This window comes from Protopterus annectens, chromosome 7.part0 (genome assembly GCF_019279795.1).
Source record: "Protopterus annectens isolate FY-2018-M chromosome 7.part0, PAN1.0, whole genome shotgun sequence".
Taxonomy (NCBI): Eukaryota; Metazoa; Chordata; order Ceratodontiformes; family Protopteridae; genus Protopterus; species Protopterus annectens.
The window spans coordinates 94,897,586-94,915,873 of record NC_056739.1 but is presented as its reverse complement, the minus strand read 5'-3'; positions in this window follow the sequence as shown (position 1 = coordinate 94,915,873).

The following is an 18,288-nucleotide window of genomic DNA, read 5'->3' as shown; positions in this document are numbered from 1 at the left end:
CAGACACAGTTACAACACAAGCCAAGCAGGCAAAGGATGAGCAGAATATACATATAGCAAAAATCTTTGTACTACTTTAATTACATTTTCTTGAATATAACACTTTTATTACCTTCAGCATGTATCAAGCAGTACATAAACACCTCACCCCCACAAATGAATACATTCAAGAACATATTAATTGACTACTTCCTGCCTTCAACTTCAGACTTCTGCCTCCAGAGAAGAATGTTCATAGTGTTTATTTTTCCAAACAGCTTTATTAACTTTATATAGTACACAGTGACATGGATACATCTACCATTATAAAAAGGCAAACCATTACATATATTTTGACTTTTTATGCATTATACATATATGATTTATTTCCTAACAGTTGTTATTTAATGTAACATTACATAGATTCCTCAAGTCCTACTTTCCCTGAAATTTCAGTCCTTCTCCTGAACATTACGCTGCATGCATTGTTCCCACAGATTCCATTAATTTTTGCAGTCTGCTCCTTCCCTTTTCTAAAATCTCTCGTCCATTTTTGTATCATTTATAACATTCTGTTACAGTTGGTTTAAAAGTTCAAAAGAATCATTTCTTTAGTTACAAAAACTTGCTCCCCCAACATTTCTAACATATACCCTGTAGAGATTTTTTCCAAATCTACCAACTTGTTAAATTCTCAGAAAAAAAATGTTCGCAAGTACCCCTCTCTTTCCCATCACATCTCCATCAGTTTTTGCCTACCTGTGGAAAAATTCTCTGATGTCTATGTGAGGTATAGAAATACTGTTGCAAACACTTCCTTGCAAAAATCCTAAACCTTCTAGACTTTGTTGTGTACTTGGAAGCCATACAATATCCTCTCATTGTTCATTTGTGTATTGCCTTTCCATTCTCCTTTCACAGTCTTTTCTAACCTCTTCTGCTTGATTCTTATAATTATCATGAACTATTTTATATGCCCTACTAATTAATTGTCCCTTTTTTAAAAGCTGCTTCTATTCTAGACTTGACTATAATATTAACTAGAACTGGTCTTTCATTTAACACTCCCTATATCCCCTTCTCCTTGCCTATACATTATAAATCCTTGTTAGGGAAAACAAGGCTTTAGCCCACAGTTCAAACTTCTTCTTGGCCTCATACGACTGTATTACCTTTTTCTCCCTAAATATCTGCTCCCAATACATTGGTTTCTTTGCTAATTTTCACCAGTACATTCTGGCTAGCTCTTGCCTATTCTCTATGTCCCTGTTGCAGTCCTCCCAATTGGTAAAATGCATTTTCTCCATTCCCTTGTTGGCTTAGTTATCAAAATTGCTTCTTTTACTTTGTAAATATAATGTTATGTGTAGCCTGCATCGGAAATCCTTTACTCTCCTTATTTTGTCATCTCCCCCCACCAGCAGTTTCACCATCATTTATTTCCACTTTGATTTGTAGTCTGTTGCTTATGTTTTAAATAATTCATATATAGATAGATAGATCAGCCTTAACTGTATAGTTGTGAAGTAACCTTTCAAATGTGGTAATCCTTAACCTCCTTGTTCTGGGGGGGGGGTGAATTATCCTGCTTATCTCTTGACCTCTTTCCCTCCCAAATATAATTCCTTCAATTCTTTAATAGTTATGGTCCAGAGCTTATTCTCTGGTTGATAGAAATATGCATGATCTGTGTATAGTATAAAAGGGACAAGAAGCATTTCACTGCTTTTACATTGCTATTCATATCTATATTCAGCAGCTTTTAACTTCTCAGTTTTTGTATTATCTTTTGTTTATTCTCACTCGAAATATCCCTAACTGCCATAATAGAATCCTTTTAATCCGAGCACCTAAATACTTAATTTGTCATGTCCCAGTAAAGATGGATATTGCTCAATCAGTTCACGTGTAGCAGCATATTTTACTAATATAGCCTTTATAGGTTTGTAGGTAATTAGTAGACTATTTATCCATGAGGATCTTCAGAAGTCTAGACATGTATTCCCATTAAGTTTTTGTCCTTATATTTTAAGTATTGTTTGAAAAAGAACAACGTAAACAGGCTAGTGATTGTATAGCTAATAAAGAAATGGTGAAGTGTGGTAGCTGCAGTCAATGTAGATTTATTTTTGATGGAATACATTTTACAATTTCTAACATTTCCAAGATAATATCACCAAATAGTAAATTCACAGATAAGCAGAACATTTACATATTGCCCTATCCATGAGGAATAAGGCTGCTAAACCAGGGGGTAATTTGGGGTTACCCATCCATTTGTCCAGATTATGTTGGACTAGTGTTAGAGAAATACTTTTCTTTATGTGTAGAGGAAGATAATTCGAAAGAAGTGGTATTCTCTGTAACATATATATCTATCCCTCCAACATGTTCTAGTTATATTGCAAAAGAGATTTATGTCTCTTGAGCAGGTTTTTATGCCATCGGTGGACTTGCAAATGTGCACTATGTCTGACAGTGTAGGGTCTTTTGAGGCTTTGTATGTGAGGAAGAGATAACCTCTCAGTAGCCTGTACAACACAGGGAAAAGGGACATGACTTTGAGATCGTTCCCATAGTTTTTATGATTTAAACTGTTACATGGATAGCAATGGGAACTTCTCCTGCCCTTGTGTTTGCTGATATAGTGCTCTGGGGTGGGAGAAGATGTAATGTTTTTTCTTCCTAATTTGCTAACTATCTTAAATTATACCTTCATTTTCTTAATGGCATATTTATTTTACAGTCAGAAGACAATTCTTCATTGATTGATTTTTTCAATACATAAAATAATGCACTAGCTTTAATGCAGATCAGATCTGATTTTTAGATGTTAAGATTCACAAGAACAAGGGTACTAAAAGATGTGCATCTACTATTCATAGAAAGGAAACACGTTCTAATTGTTACATTATAATAGTTATCACCCACTGTGGAAGAAAAGAAATGTCCTGGTGGGACAAATAGAATGTCACAGTTAATATCAGATAACAATGTGTTTTTGGAGGAAATGAACATTACTGGTAAGATGTTCAGTGACAGAACGTATTCCTCTAAGTTGATAGAGGAAGTTACAGAAGAAATAATTTCTGGAAGAAACTCTTTATTATCAATCAGTTTCGAATACAGGTCTTATTAACAACATTATAGGTAATAATGACAAAGGGGACAAATTAGTGTAGAGCCATAGTGTGTGAGTATTACAGTGCCACCAGGGATGACTGAAGCATTTTGGAAAATAACTGGATAAGTGTTATTGATCCTCAGGGGCTTTAGTCTTTTTTTGGGAGATGGATTATGTTTGGGTCACAAAAATGTGTATAATTTAAAAAGGTTTTTTGAAAAAGGACAACATAAACAGGCTAGTGATTGTATAGCTAATAAAGGTATGGTGAAGTGTGGTAGCTGCAATCAGTGTAGATTTTATTTTGATAGAATACATTTTACAATTTCTAAAGTTTCCAAGACAATGTCACCAAATGGTAAGTTTAACTATAATACAAAGGCGGTGATATATCTTGCCCAATGTTTGAAATGTCTGGTGTTCTACATTAGCAAACTGAAAATGCCCTCAGAGAAAAAAAAAGAATATGCCAACATGTTTATGCAATTTCCACGGCAGATACTTTTAAAGTCTTCAGTAAACATTGCTTTGAATGTCATAATTTAAAAAAATTCAAATTTTGTTTGTTAGAAAAGGTCCCCCCTTTTGATAGGTGAGGGAACTGGAGAGCATCCACTTCTGTCTATGAAACTGCACCTCAGGGTGTTGTAGTCCCTTCAGTCCCACTCACATCATGCTTGTAACTGTCCAGGTAGCACAACATCTTCAAGTTCACACCTAGATTCCTTTACAAGAACCTGCGGTAATTGCAACTTTTGCACTTTCATAGACAGAAGTGGATGCTTTGAGTACCCTGACACTGGTCATAGGTTTACCTTTAGGATAGGGGCTGCCTGTATGACTATGCTTGTCATCTATCTTGCTTATTGCATGCTCTGTAAAGCATTTTATGTTGGGATAACCGATAGAACCTTGAGGAATAGAATGAGAGAACACTTATATAGCATACACTGTGCCACTACCACCAATGCCCTCTCTAAACATGTGATCAATACTAACAACAGACACACCTTCAGGTTCATGGTTATTGACAGAATTTATCCCAGCATTAGAGGTGGTGACATCAGGAATCTAACTGAAACCAGGGAGATTAGATAAATGATAAGAATGAGAGCTGATCAGGGTAGTGGGCTTAACGAGAAAGTCCCACTTAGACACATTCTAAAGGGATGTAGTCTTAGGAGGTAAAAGACTTTTTTATATTTTTTGCTTATTTTTGTTTTTATATTTTTGTCTCTATGTTTGTTTTATGACATTGATGTTTTTCTGCATGTTGAATTTCTCTTTGTATGCATTTTTTCTGTGTGCAATTTCTGCAGATATGTATACAATTTTACATAAGCTGTGGTTTTATTATGTCTTTCTCCTTTAACTGTGACCCTTAGCATGTGATTGGTTGCTTAGTAATTGGACTGCGCATAAGTAAAGGTTGCTATTCTCTCTGTGTATATGGTCTGATGAAGCAAAAGTGAAAGCGCTTACCTATTTTATTTGTTTGGTAATAAAACAAGTTTTTATCTTCAGCTAGTGTGTTATTCCGTTGGTTGTTTTGTTTTACATTTGGATTTTGCTTTTCCAACGGCATATTTATCCCAGTCTGTGCACATTTCTTCAGTTTCTGAAAATATGATTATGTTTATCAAAGTTCAAAACAGCACACCTTCTCAGTGGTACCATTGAAAAATCTAAGCTGTAGCACTAACATAAAATGGCAGTGCCTAAACATTGATCTTTCTTGTAGACAGTAATACAGTACTACCCTACACTGTCTCAAAAAGGATCTTCATTCCTGGAATAGAAATTTTGTATTAAATAAATAAAATAAACATCAGTAGTTTAACTCATCTAAATCATAAGTGTCATAAAGAAAATCTAATATTAAGTGAAACTACTCCTGTATTATCCATTTTACAAGCAGGCAGGCAGCTTGCTGACAACATGCTGTTTTATCTTTTGTCTTATTAACTCTTTTTCTCAGTGGTGTCTTTCTGATGCACTACAGTTTTCACATTCCTCTTTAGTCTGATCTGTATCTTTTTCATTTTCCAAGGTCTTATATCAATTAGCAGCAAGTGTATGCAAAGGAGGACTGGAAAAAGAAGGAATGAAATTTGAATATCGACTGAACATTAGAAACAGTTTTATCAGCATGTTCATAGTGACTTACTAGGTTGTTGATCTGTGAGGATCTTAAGAAGCTTAGCTTTGCATTCCCAGGTTTTAGCCCTTCTATTTTGAAATTAAATAACCCAGAGATGGGCAGAACAAGGATGCATTGAGACATTTTCTTGTTGCCCCATTCATGAAGGACCTGTGGTGACTTTGCATTTTCCCATCCAGTCATCCAAATTGCATTTGAAGAGAATAAAATAAGTACTTTGCTTTATGCTGAATGGAAGATGGTTCCCTAGAAGAAGTATTTTCTGTGATACATACCTATGCCTTCAGCATGTTCTGTTGCAAAAGAGATTGAGATCACTTGAGCAGGTGTTTGCACTACCACTGGACTTGTAAATGTGTAATAGGTTTGACAGGATAAGGTCTGTTGAGTGTCTATATACGAGTCAAAGGTTATTTCTTACTAGCCTGTATGTTACCAGAAAGAGGAACAAGTAAAGGAAAGCTTCCAGTGAAATTCAACACAATCAGTGATGTACTGTAAAACATGTGAATTATTTACTTCTAAGAAGAACCGAGTAGTTTTTGTGATTAAGACCAATTATTTTTTTAGTAAGAAAGTAATGTGGATGCTCCAGCTGTGACAACTGTTTGGACAAGTACATACCAAATAGGCAGGGGAGCCCGCAGGATTTTTTGCAGAGGGGGGTGCAAACCCAGAACCCCCCCACGCAGCCATTCCAGTGTCCCATTACTTGGCTATTTCTCCTCAGTTGCCATAAACACTGTTCAAAACTCTCAGTGTGCATACTGTTTTATGCTTTACTTCTACAATGATTACAGATATTTGGATTTATTTTACAACTTTTATTTCAAATTTTGTAGCACAAACATCGATAGACATTTGCTAAACCTAAACAAAGCAATAGTCTTACAATGAAAACAGAGTTAGCATTAAAACTTCTCTACCTTTGAAAGTCACATTCACTGAAATAGCACTGAAACCCACATTCAAAGAAAATGCATTTGGCCTGTGGCAGGTTAAGTTTACCTTTGGGCTGTTTTCAAATCATATGCCGCTTGCACACATTTTAGAATCATGTAAACGTTCTTTGATTCACCTTCCTAATTATATTAATTACAATATATAATAATTGAATTATATCTGTTGTATAATACAGCACCACTTAGAGTCTTTTAAATTTATAGTTTTGAACATTTTTCCAGTAAGCAATGAAACAAAACATATGAACTAATAATGACAAACTGCCCAATTCAGAACATTTCAGACATAAAAGACCACTCAAACTTCTACTATTACAGTCCACCAATATCAATCAATATGCACAACCTCTGCAGAAGTAAAAGTTATCCGAATAATTCCACATTAAAGAGATCTGAAAATAATGAAGAGGTTGCTGCAAGAAAACAACTTTATATTTCAGTGTTTCTTCTGCAAATTCAGTGCCTGCTGCCCTTAAGGAATAAATTGCCTATATTACGGTAACAAAAATGGTAAACTGGTATACTGTAATAGGTGGCAAGCTGAAAAACAGGGTCATAGTTACTAGGCATCTCATCCAAAGGAGGACATACTCAGGACTGCAGCAACCCACCCCCTTAAAATACAAATCTACATGATGTGGGAGTGGAACCTACAGCCTTCTACATCAAGATGCAGGTATGCTACCTGCTCTGCTATTAACACTGCTTTAAAATTCTATACCACAATAGTGACACAATTTGCTAAACAAAACAGTTACACATTTTAAGCAGACTTAGCATGTGCAGCGGTAAACTTCTCTTCCCTTGAAGCTCACAATTCCTTGAAAATGCCCTTGAAAATAAATTCCATCTGCTAACTCTAAATAGGGAATTTCACTCTCTTACACACCCATCTCAACATGCGATCCAGGAGCGAGCTCCCGGAACGTGCAGTGAGCTCTTAGGCTAATCCTGCACGGACCAAGCATCTGTATGCAAATTACCCTCATTTGCAGGTGAAACCATGCAAATGAGCGTAATATGTGATCCAGGAAGTTGGCAGCCGTCCCTGCAGGACGATTGCAGTGTGCAGAAATGTACTCGGTTAGTAACCGAGTACAGTTCAGCAATCTACAAAACGGAGCTATGACAGCTCTAAATAAAAGCTGCAAATCATTGAGGAAGCATGCCAATGTCCAAGTAGAAGGCCATTGGCATTGCAAAATGTAAAAGAAAAATATTAAATAACGTTTAATTTTTATCTTCGCCGATCTCGCCCGGTTAAGCATAGGGCAGCGACGCGCAAACGGGATTGGGGGGGAAATTAATAAAATAAACCTAAAATAAGCATTCTAACAAAAATCAGTATTCTGCCATGCAAGTCAATGGCAGTCAAAAGACAACCTGGCCAGTGCGTAATGGTTGCTAAGGGGGGAGGCTCAGTGTGGGACATGTAACTATGCATTAGCAAGCAATCCTATGCAAATGAAGGAAGGGTTAGTGAATGCCAGATTTTCCCAGGGTGTGAGGCAGGTCCCAAGAGTGTAAGAGCATAAATAGCTGGGTGCCAGACTAGAATATAGGTGACATCATGTGGAGGAGTGTCAGGCATACTGTAAGTGGATTGGAGACCTGTGGCTTGGGATGGCTCCTAGTGTAGCACAGCTAAGCTAGGGGTGTGTCTAAACCTGCCTAGCACTCTTTACAAAGTGTAAGTGGATGTGCGTGCCGTGCACCGTCTTGTACAGGAAGAAAAAGGAAGTTAAACCAGGAAAAAGCAGCTCCATACACATTTAAGCACTCCGTTTGCGCAGCGCTCACATGGGCCTAAACAGGGAGGCAGTAGGAAGGTAATCAAAAAGACATAGTTGAGCTGCCAGGTGAAATGTATCAGAATCAGCTAATCACACAGGAAGCAGACCAGCCCAGCTCAGAACACCACTATAAACCAAGCAAACACCTCCCCCCCCCTGGTTTTTCCACACTCTACACCACCGGTGTAAACAAGCGGGGAAATTTTAAAACCAAACCTACAAAATGAGAAGGGCTGCAGCAGGCAACATAGAACAACATGTGCAAGAGGCTGAGGGTGGTGAGGATGTCTATACTGCTAAATAACCCACAGTGAGGAGACAGCGAAGAGTGTACAAAGCCAGGGTAACCTACTAGGGGCTACATGAGCTGGAGATAGTGGAGCGCTATAAGGTGGACAGAGACCTCCTACAGCAAATCGTTGAGCTGTGCAGGCCACACCTAACACACCACACTGGCCGAGGGGAACCCATTCCAATGGATACCAAGGTATGTGTAGGCCTAGGTATACTAGCCACAGGTACCTCCCAAAGTACAACTGGGGATAACATGGGCATCTCACAGGCATCAGCATCCAGAGTATTCCACCAATTCCTGGATGCCATGTCAGCACATGCCAGTGAGCATGTATATTTCCTCAACACACGTGAGGTGTTGATCCGCAATATGCCTCTCTTCCACCAAATAGCTAACTACCCAGGGGTAGTGGGTGCTATAGACTGCATGCACTTACGCATCAAAGCACCACCCGGTGAGCAGGGTAGGGCCTACATTAACTGCAGGGGCATCCCCTCCATCAACTGCCAAGTCATATGTGATACCCAGGGCATTATACTGAATGTGTGTGCTGGCTGCCCTGGAAGCTATAATGATTCACACATATGGCAACTGACGCAGCTGTACCACAGATCTGCCGATGTGGACATTCCCTATGGTCACCTAGTGGGGGGATGCTGGGTACCCACTGGAGCTGTGGCTGATGACACCCATCAGAAATGCACACACACCCGAACAGCAACTCTATAATGATGCACACGCACAGGCCAGACATATAATAGAGCATGTGCTTGGGATGCACAGGTAACGGTTCTGGTGTCTAGACACATCCAGTGGAGCCCTGCAGTATTCACCTGCTACATGTACTCAAATAGTAATGGTATGTGCTATGCTACACAATATGATCCTGTGGAAAGAGCTGCAGCAGGAACAGCATGGGGCAGGGCCACACAGCCCCCCACCAATGCTAAGGCCTGTGCAAGTACAGAGTGACTCGGAGGAGGAACAACCTGAGCCTGCTCCAGTAGGCAGAAGGGGGTGTGCCCAGTGTGCCCTGGCCTTGGCAAAGAGGCAATGCATAGCATATGCACTGACACAGTAGGGGCCCAGGGAATGACACCTCTCTCTGACTCGCACAGACTGTAAAAGGGATGCCAAACATGACACTACCTGTGCCTAACCATGTATAGGGAGTGTACTATGTTCATCCGACATAGGCAGCACTCCAGCACCATCCTCAAGTCCAGCACACCCTCAAGGTAATTCAATCAACCTGCCAGTTGTCAAATGGAGTAGAATGTGTTTTTACCTGTAGCTATGGTATGGATATGAACATGCAAGGGAATTGGGTGGCCGGATGTCAAGGCAGCAGAAAGTAGACACGCACAGTGGCAGCATGAGATCTGTAACTCATACTGGAGTCACCATAGTAGCCAGTACTACACAGGGTGACAAAACCCACTGCAGGAATTGGCCTGAGTGATGGAGGTGTCCATAACAGCCATACATACCAGTCAGGAAGGATCACATACCCAGCAACAGTCTCAGCCAGCAGGACAGGTGAAGACAAACACAAACAAATGCTGTACTATGGTCTCCGAATGTGCCCTATGGTTAACCCCTCCCCCAGGCCTACACAGACAGACCGCAGCAGGCCAGGCAGCCGGATGTAAGTTGTGAAGGCTAGGAAGTCAGACACTAATATGTCATTCCAAAGTTCAGCTGTACATTTAAAATTAATATCTTTTTGATTGTTCTTCCACTGAATATGTAGGTAAACAAAGCTAGGATCTTTACTACACTGTTAAGCCCTAGCCAGCAGGATAGGTAAGACTACAGACTGAAATGGAGTACCTGACTTACCAGTACAGACCTAGAAAATGTGTACAAGTGTCAGATGTGCCCCCCATCCAATGTACACATAGAGTGCCCCCCAACTCCTGTGTAGAACAGTAGAAACAGTCAGGTGCCCCCCCACCTTGCTATGCAGAAATGTAGCAATAGTCAATAGCAAATGACCGATGGATACCCTGCAGACACAGCATGCTACCCTTTGGTGTACAACAAAAGGTCAGCACCGTAGTACAAACAACCTGAACATGGTCCAGACATGCAACACAGATGGACATACTGGGCATGCTCACACACTTGAAGGCAATGTCAGTCAACAACATACTGAGAGGTCATACTGGGCATGCTCACACACTTAAACACATGAAGGCCATGCCTACAAACACCAGTGGACCAGACATATCTGGAAGTTGCAGTTCTCAGTGTAAACACGTCAGTATGCACCACTCCTTCCTTGCACACACAGTCGATAGGAATGCAGACAAATATGTAAGGACAACACACTATAATAGGCCACAGGCTCATGGGCATATTTGTGTGGAAGAGGGTGACTGTGACAAGGAGCCATGCAGGCCTGTCCCAACTGACACACAGCCTAAGGGCCCCAACACATGAGGTGCGGATGTAACCCACTGCGGATACTAGCCACCAGTACCTATCAGCATGACAGACTATGTGGTGTACGTGTCAGCTGTGCAACAAGACTGTACAAGGAAGTAGCCATCTAGTAGCTGTATAAACACACCTGTGACATATGACCCTGTGTGTGCCCGCATGTGGCATGTCAACCCCTACATGAATGGGGTATGGCCCATGCACACACTGCCTTCCCCATAGCAGTAGTATGACTGGCCTGCTGAGGTCATCCAATATGAATTACACCTTTGGGGGAGCTATAGCTCAGTAAAATGCATGGCACATCCCATAACTGTGTACTGCTGTAGTGACAGAGTAGTTAGGTAGTAGTACTAACCCCAGACCTGTCAATTGTGTGAGTGTGTGTTTGTGTGTGTGCCTGTCTGCCTCTGACTGTGTAGAGTGAAATGCTTGTTAGGCTACTCACACTCCGTGCAATACATATATTAAACTTTGGCAAGGCTGCTGATGTCACTCACCTAGATGTACACCTCTGGGAACATGATAGTCCAGTAATCACCATGGTGCATCCTGTAACTGCGTATTGCTGTAGTGTGATAAACTAGTTAGGTAGGTGTTCGAACCCAGCCCTGGCAACTGTGTGTGTTTGTGTGTGAGAGTGTGTGTGTGTGTGTGTGTGTGTGTGTGTGTGTGTGTGTGTGTGTGTGTGTGTGTGTGTGTGTGTGTGTGTGTGTGTGTCTGACTGGGTAGAGAGCAATGCTTTTTAGGCTACTCACACACCATACAATACAAATACACTACTTTGCCAAGGCTGTCGATGTCACTCATCTAGAAGTACACCTCTGGGAAATTGATAGCCCAGTAATCGCCGTAGCATGTTCTGTAACTGCGTACTGCTGTAGTGTGATTTAGAACAGTGGTAGTGTTCCATTACCATCTATGTCAGTTCCGGACGTGATGTATGTGTCTCAGTGTCTGTGTATGGAGCAATGCATTATAGGCTACTCACTCACAGTACATTACAAATGCCCTACTTTGGTAGTCCTGCTGATGTCATTAATTGTGAAATACACCTTTGGGGAAGATGAACTTCAGTAATGTCCGTGGCGCGTAATATAACTGCGTAGTGCTATAGTGTAGTAAACCAGCTAGGTAGGGGTTCTACTCCCAGACATGATAGATGTGTGTGTGCACGTTTGTGTGTGTGTGTGTGTGTGTGTGTGTGTGTGTGTGTGTGTGTGTGTGTGTGTGTGTGTGTGTGTGTGTGTGTGTGTGTGTGTGTGTTTGTAACTGGTGTCCTATGTAGAGGTGGTTGTGAGTTTGTGACACCTGTGGGCAGTGTAGAGGGGTTTTGCTAATTTCATTTATGGTGGCCCTACTATATATCACAATGTCAATCATACAGGGATAACAGATGTAAATGGCTGAGAGCCTGGGGTGCAAAGCCATACCTATACATGTGACATCAAGGCCTGCCAATCACAGTTAGCAACCCCACTGTGCCTTCACATGTGACTCACAATGGACATACCATGCCTGACAACATGGCCTGTATGGACAGATGACACTGACATCAGGAAATGCTGTTAGCATGGTATCAATGTGGGTGCAGGGTAAATCTGCTGACCAGTAGCACTCCCTGCCATACATGGGCAAGACTGGCACATCTGATGATAAGTTGTGTTCACAGTATGGGCCAGACACCCCAGGTACAGTTCCACATGTCACTGTACATGCATGTGGGATGTGTGCACATCCTAGACATCATCCAAGTCCTGGACAGGGAACACATACATGGCAAGTGATGCATTGGCCACACACAGTGGTCACCCAGGTGCCTGGAAGACGGATGCAGTACCCACCCGTGTGGGCAAATGCAGAAGCTAAAGGCCTGTGCCATAATGCAGACCATTGTCATGTGGGCTGATGCCAAGGTATACCCATTTCCTACCCTTGTATAGCCTGTTGGCACTGTTGGCCACCACACACACATGCAGACATGCACCCATGCATATCCGAACTGGACCCTGTGTATCCGTGTGTGTGTGTGTTGTATGGTGCGTATGTCCACATCCACATGCACTACTCCCCCAGGGCACAGTGAAGCATGCTGCCTTATGTCTGACACTCCCTCATACTCACTTCCCATACTACTTCCTTATCACCTGTGTGGTGCATGTGTTCCCTGCACATTGATGTGTTGTGGCAATCCCACTAGTGACGGGTCGAACTCCTGGCCCTGCCAAGTGTGTTAATGTGTGTGCGTCCCTGTGTGAGTGTGCCTGTGCTGACGCTGGCACCTGTTCATGCAGACAGGCACATGTATGTCACCTACTGTATATCTACCGTATCCCTGTCACAGATGGCACTCACCATCACATATATGTTCTGAGTGCTCCCCACCAGATAACACATGTGGCGCATCCAGTAACAGCATCTGACTGTGATAGCACTATAGCTGTTGGGTGTATGATACCCTGTGCTGGTAGGTGTGTGACACAAACATGCATCAGTTTTACCCTCCCACCCCTCCCTGATATGTATTTGCCTCTGTCTGCCTCCCCCACACCCTCTCTGGTGGATGTGGAAGCCCACACCTGCGTTGCTTAGGCAGCAGCATGTGTATTTAACGTGATGCTCATAATTAGCTGATGGCTTCTGCATGTATTGCAGGCCTTCCCTAGCCGATTGCATGTGGAATAGGTGTGGTAACATTCCCACAGCCAATTGCATGGAATTGCACTCCACTACCTGGGAGCATCCTGGTGGTTTTGGCCCTTGTCTGTCACTGTGAGCAGGAGCTAGAACTGTTGTTTGGAAAACAGCTTTTTAGATGGGTTGGGGATTTACCTCTAACAACATACACTGTGGGAAGAGGGCAACAAACAGGAGGGGGATGTGCCTGACCTGCCTACAAACTGTAAGTGCTGCTATACTGCATGTGGAGTAAGGTTGGATTAACAGTGTTTGTCTGGATATGCCTGTCATACATTTCGCAATACCTGCCATGTCAGTTCCATGTATATCAGGAATCCCCATCTTCAGGCTCATCTGCAGACTGGGCAGTATTGTGCCTTTGGTGTCATGTGTTAGTCATGATGCATCTATCCGTGGAATGCAGAAGGTACTGTGAGGATTCCAGTCTGTTCTGTTGATGGTGAAGACCCTGACAGTTACAGACTACATATCCCTCATTGGACATATGTTGCAACAAACCCCGTTACAATGGTAGATTAAAGAGGGTATCACAGCAACATGTCTACACTGGCCCTGTGTATGTGCTGTCAGCCACACCTCTGTCAACCTTTGTACATATATCATGCATGAAGTGGTGCATATGTGCTGTACACCGTAAACAGTGCCAACATATGTGATAACACACCAGTGATATATCAGAGTGCTACACATGTCATGTACAGTAGGGGGTTACACTTAATGCCATACCCTGGAAATCCTGTGGATGTTTGTACAGTACTGAGGGCTGTGTAGTGATGATGAATGTCGGCAGTGTGTGTATTGTTAATATGTACTGTAGCCTGTGTACAGACTGTGGTAGATGTCATTGTCCTAGCTCCCCTTCTATCTGTTGTTACATGCTGCCTCAATGTATGGTACCGTATTACCTTACATATGTGTAGGGCCATACACACACATGTCCTATACCACAGACAGCCATCAGACCGGACTGTGTAACAGCCCAGTATATGTAGGGTCATGCTGTGAGTGGCACATATGAGGATGGTGTAGGACAGATAATCCATATACTGTACTAGTATGCTAGCGTACCATATGTGGCTGTGTTCACATTGGTTGTGGTTATATACTGTCACACAGGTGTAGCCTACCCTGTGCTGTGACATGGCTGTCAAGCCTGCTATATATGCAGGTACTGTACCATGATAACCTTAGGATGTCTGCCAGTAGCCAATGGCACACATGTTATGAGCATATGTCACCTTCCACACACACCGTGTCTGTGACAACAGTCCCAATGACAGTATCAAATGTCTACTAATATACCAGCTATACATACCAGACATCCCCTGCACTACTACATTGGGACTATTGGGGCTGGGGTAGGGCTACACTCCATGTCCAGGACATATGGTGGGACGATATGGACATGCACATAATCAGATAGCCATATATATATATATATATATATATATATATATATATATATATATATATATATATATATGACTACACATGTGTAGTACTACCAGTTACCACTGTCATGGCAACCACCCACTATGAATCTCTACATCATGTGGGCGTATTCCCTGTACATTCCCTGTGTGATGGACATCCTTCCTGTGTGTGGGCATCAATGTTACAGACAGCAAGTAGCAATACCTCTTACAGGAGTACCTGCACACTCAGGGCAACCACATATATGTAGGAGGATCAGGACATACAGACAGACTGTGAGTAGAGTGGTGTAATGCTATGTATAGTACTGGTGTTACAGGGTGTGTGTGTGTGTGTGTGTGTGTGTGTGTGTGTGTGTGTGTGTGTGTGTGTGTGTGTGTGTGTGTGTGTCTGCATACTAGTTTACCTTGGACTGCAGTCTGTCTGCATAGCTCACTACTGTGGGCCATCCTCTAGCTGGACAGAGATGTGCCTATCATGTATTGTCTGTCCACCACACAGGTCCTGTGTCAGATATTACACTGGCAATGTGTGTGCGTGTGTGTTGTATGCTAGCAGTACATGGCTATATCCATTTGTCTACCTGATGTCGGATTCCTGCATAAGGGTATGTTGCAACACATCCTGTAACACCAGCATGTTCCAGGGTGTGTTACTGCAATATTATGGGTATGGCCCTGCATTCCTGCCTTTGTCCTCCACATACATGGCAGCCTTTGTCCTGCTGTGATATGGGTATGGGTTGTTAGGTAATGGCCTATCATTCACCACTGCTAGCATTCCTACTATCATCCCAGTCATAGCGTGGACACCCACAACATTTGCTGGCCAGGGACCATACCTGTGACAGATACATTGACATTACCACAAGTAATGAATGTTCCCCTAGGCCTTGACTACAGGGTGTAATTGGAGGCTGCTGAACTACATCTGATATTGTTGACTGTTACGTATCGTGCAGGCAAATCCGTTGTCAAATGTACGAATTGAAGGGCTTAGCCTGGACACCATAGTATGATATATATCCGCACTGTCTGCATCGACTGTTATGTGTGGGCCTTGCATACATCACTGGTTATATACATCAACATCCATGTGCTGTCAGTAATGGCATACATTATTGTATGGTACACAAATAAAGATTGTCTGTGTATACATACCTGTGTGTCGTGTTATGTCCTTTGAACTGTGAGTGGTTATATGTGCAATGTAAGTATCCCCTTAGTGAGGCTGGTTGCCACACCACACATGTCACAGGCACCGCTTTCAGGGCTTGTGGCTGGGGATATACATTTCACCCAGTACGTCCACACTACAGCCACACATATATGGCTGCTTTGTCTGTGTATATGTGCATGTACCCATATATTCCATATATCGTATCTGTCTATCTATATATATATATATATATATATATATATATATATATATATATATATATATATATATATATATACCTGCACATGATCGTCAGTGTATGGATGCGTGTGCATGTCTGTACCGTTGTAATGTGTAGCCCTTCAACATAGTACATTCCCTACGGTACAATGGCGTATCTGCATGATATGTTACAGATATTGGCCTGACATGTGCAGGTGACATGGATAACTGTTGGAGCATTGTAGCTGTGTTGTGGTGGGTCCTGCTGTCAAGTACTGCATGTGCTGGATATTAGTTTGCACAGCATATCCGTTATGGCTGGGGGGGGGGGTTACATTGCAGTAATTACTAGGTGTCCCTCATGTGTGCCCCCAGCCCCATTAACTGTGCTCATGGTCAGTTATGTCATACGGAGTGGGCCAGGAGACCATTCCCATGTGGAAATCATATACACATCTCTGTCTGTATGTATATATATATATATATATATATATATATATATATATATATATATAAATATATATATACATAAGTACATATGTTACACCCCCATATATAGAGGGAGAGAACTGGACATTGATATAACTTTAGCTGTGTATATGTATCCATACATATATATATATATATATATATATATATATATATATATATGTGTGTGTGTGTGTGTGTGTGTATGTATGTAGATATATATATATATATATATATATATATATATATATATATATATATATATATATATGGATATATACACTGAACATATTAATCTGTCTCTGTATGATTGCTGTTATATGGTTATTTGTGAGTTATACATACACACATATATATATATATACCTATAGCTGTCTATCTCTCTACATTAACAGATGTATAGCTGTCCATATGTGCATGCATGTTCGGCCTATATGTGTGGCCTGTACCTCATTCTCTTGACAATTGACATGGATGACCTTAGAACTGAGGTCAGTCATTCGTGCTGACACGTACGTGTTTCAGACGTATCATCTCCAGCAATATATGTGTTCTACCACATATAACTGTGTAACTTGCAATGTTTGAAGTGTATTAGAGCAGGATATGACAGATATCCCTATATGTACCCACATTATGGCACACTATGTCCATGATTCATGCATTAAGAGGTTGTGTGGTGTGTTATTACTACATTCCCTGTGCTGTTGACTGATTGTGCTGGATGATATGTATGTGGAATGAGTGGTTATGTACATCTGTCATGGTTTAATGGTAAATCACGTAGTGTATGATGTGCAGCATCCCATGTGTGGCCCTTCCACATGCTGTATATTGTGTTTCAGGGCAAAACAGCAGCTGTCGGATACAGAGTGAGTTAGGGACATTTGAGCAGTCATATGCGGGTGTCCGCATGTATGCACAGAGCTAAGCAATGCTAAGCTCGGGTTGCATTACCTTACACACAGCTGGCATCTAGGTTCATAGGTTCATAGATTAGTACTAAGCTAACTGCCCTTGAGAGCCGTTTTAAGCCTAGCCAATTGTGTCTCTTGAGGTCAAAACCCCCTATACTTTGTGTTTGTAAGGCAAACACCTTAACCATTAGGCCACCCTCGCAACACAATCTACTTAGCTCAATCTATGTAGACAATGCTTATCCCCACGCAAATACACGTACACACACTTACAACTGCGTAGCCATGCGTACAACTGCTGTTATGCGCTTACACATGCTTACTAGGGCCTTAGTCAGTATGATACTTCACATGTGCATTTAAGGCAGTACTCCTGTGCAAATATAAATGTTACTTAGTAGGTTATACAGCACAACAAAGGTAACATATGGATATCACATGGAAAATAGGATATGCTGCAGTGGGTCTCGGCCCAGGAATGTGTGCGCGTTAGGCGGATGCTCTGGCCACTACACTATTGCTGTTTTGCTTCATTTGCATATGTCTACCATAATGACATACTAATGTTCCCTTCCCCTGGCCCCAAACTCCACGTACACAGCATCCATCCATTCCCCGGTTGCTGACCCT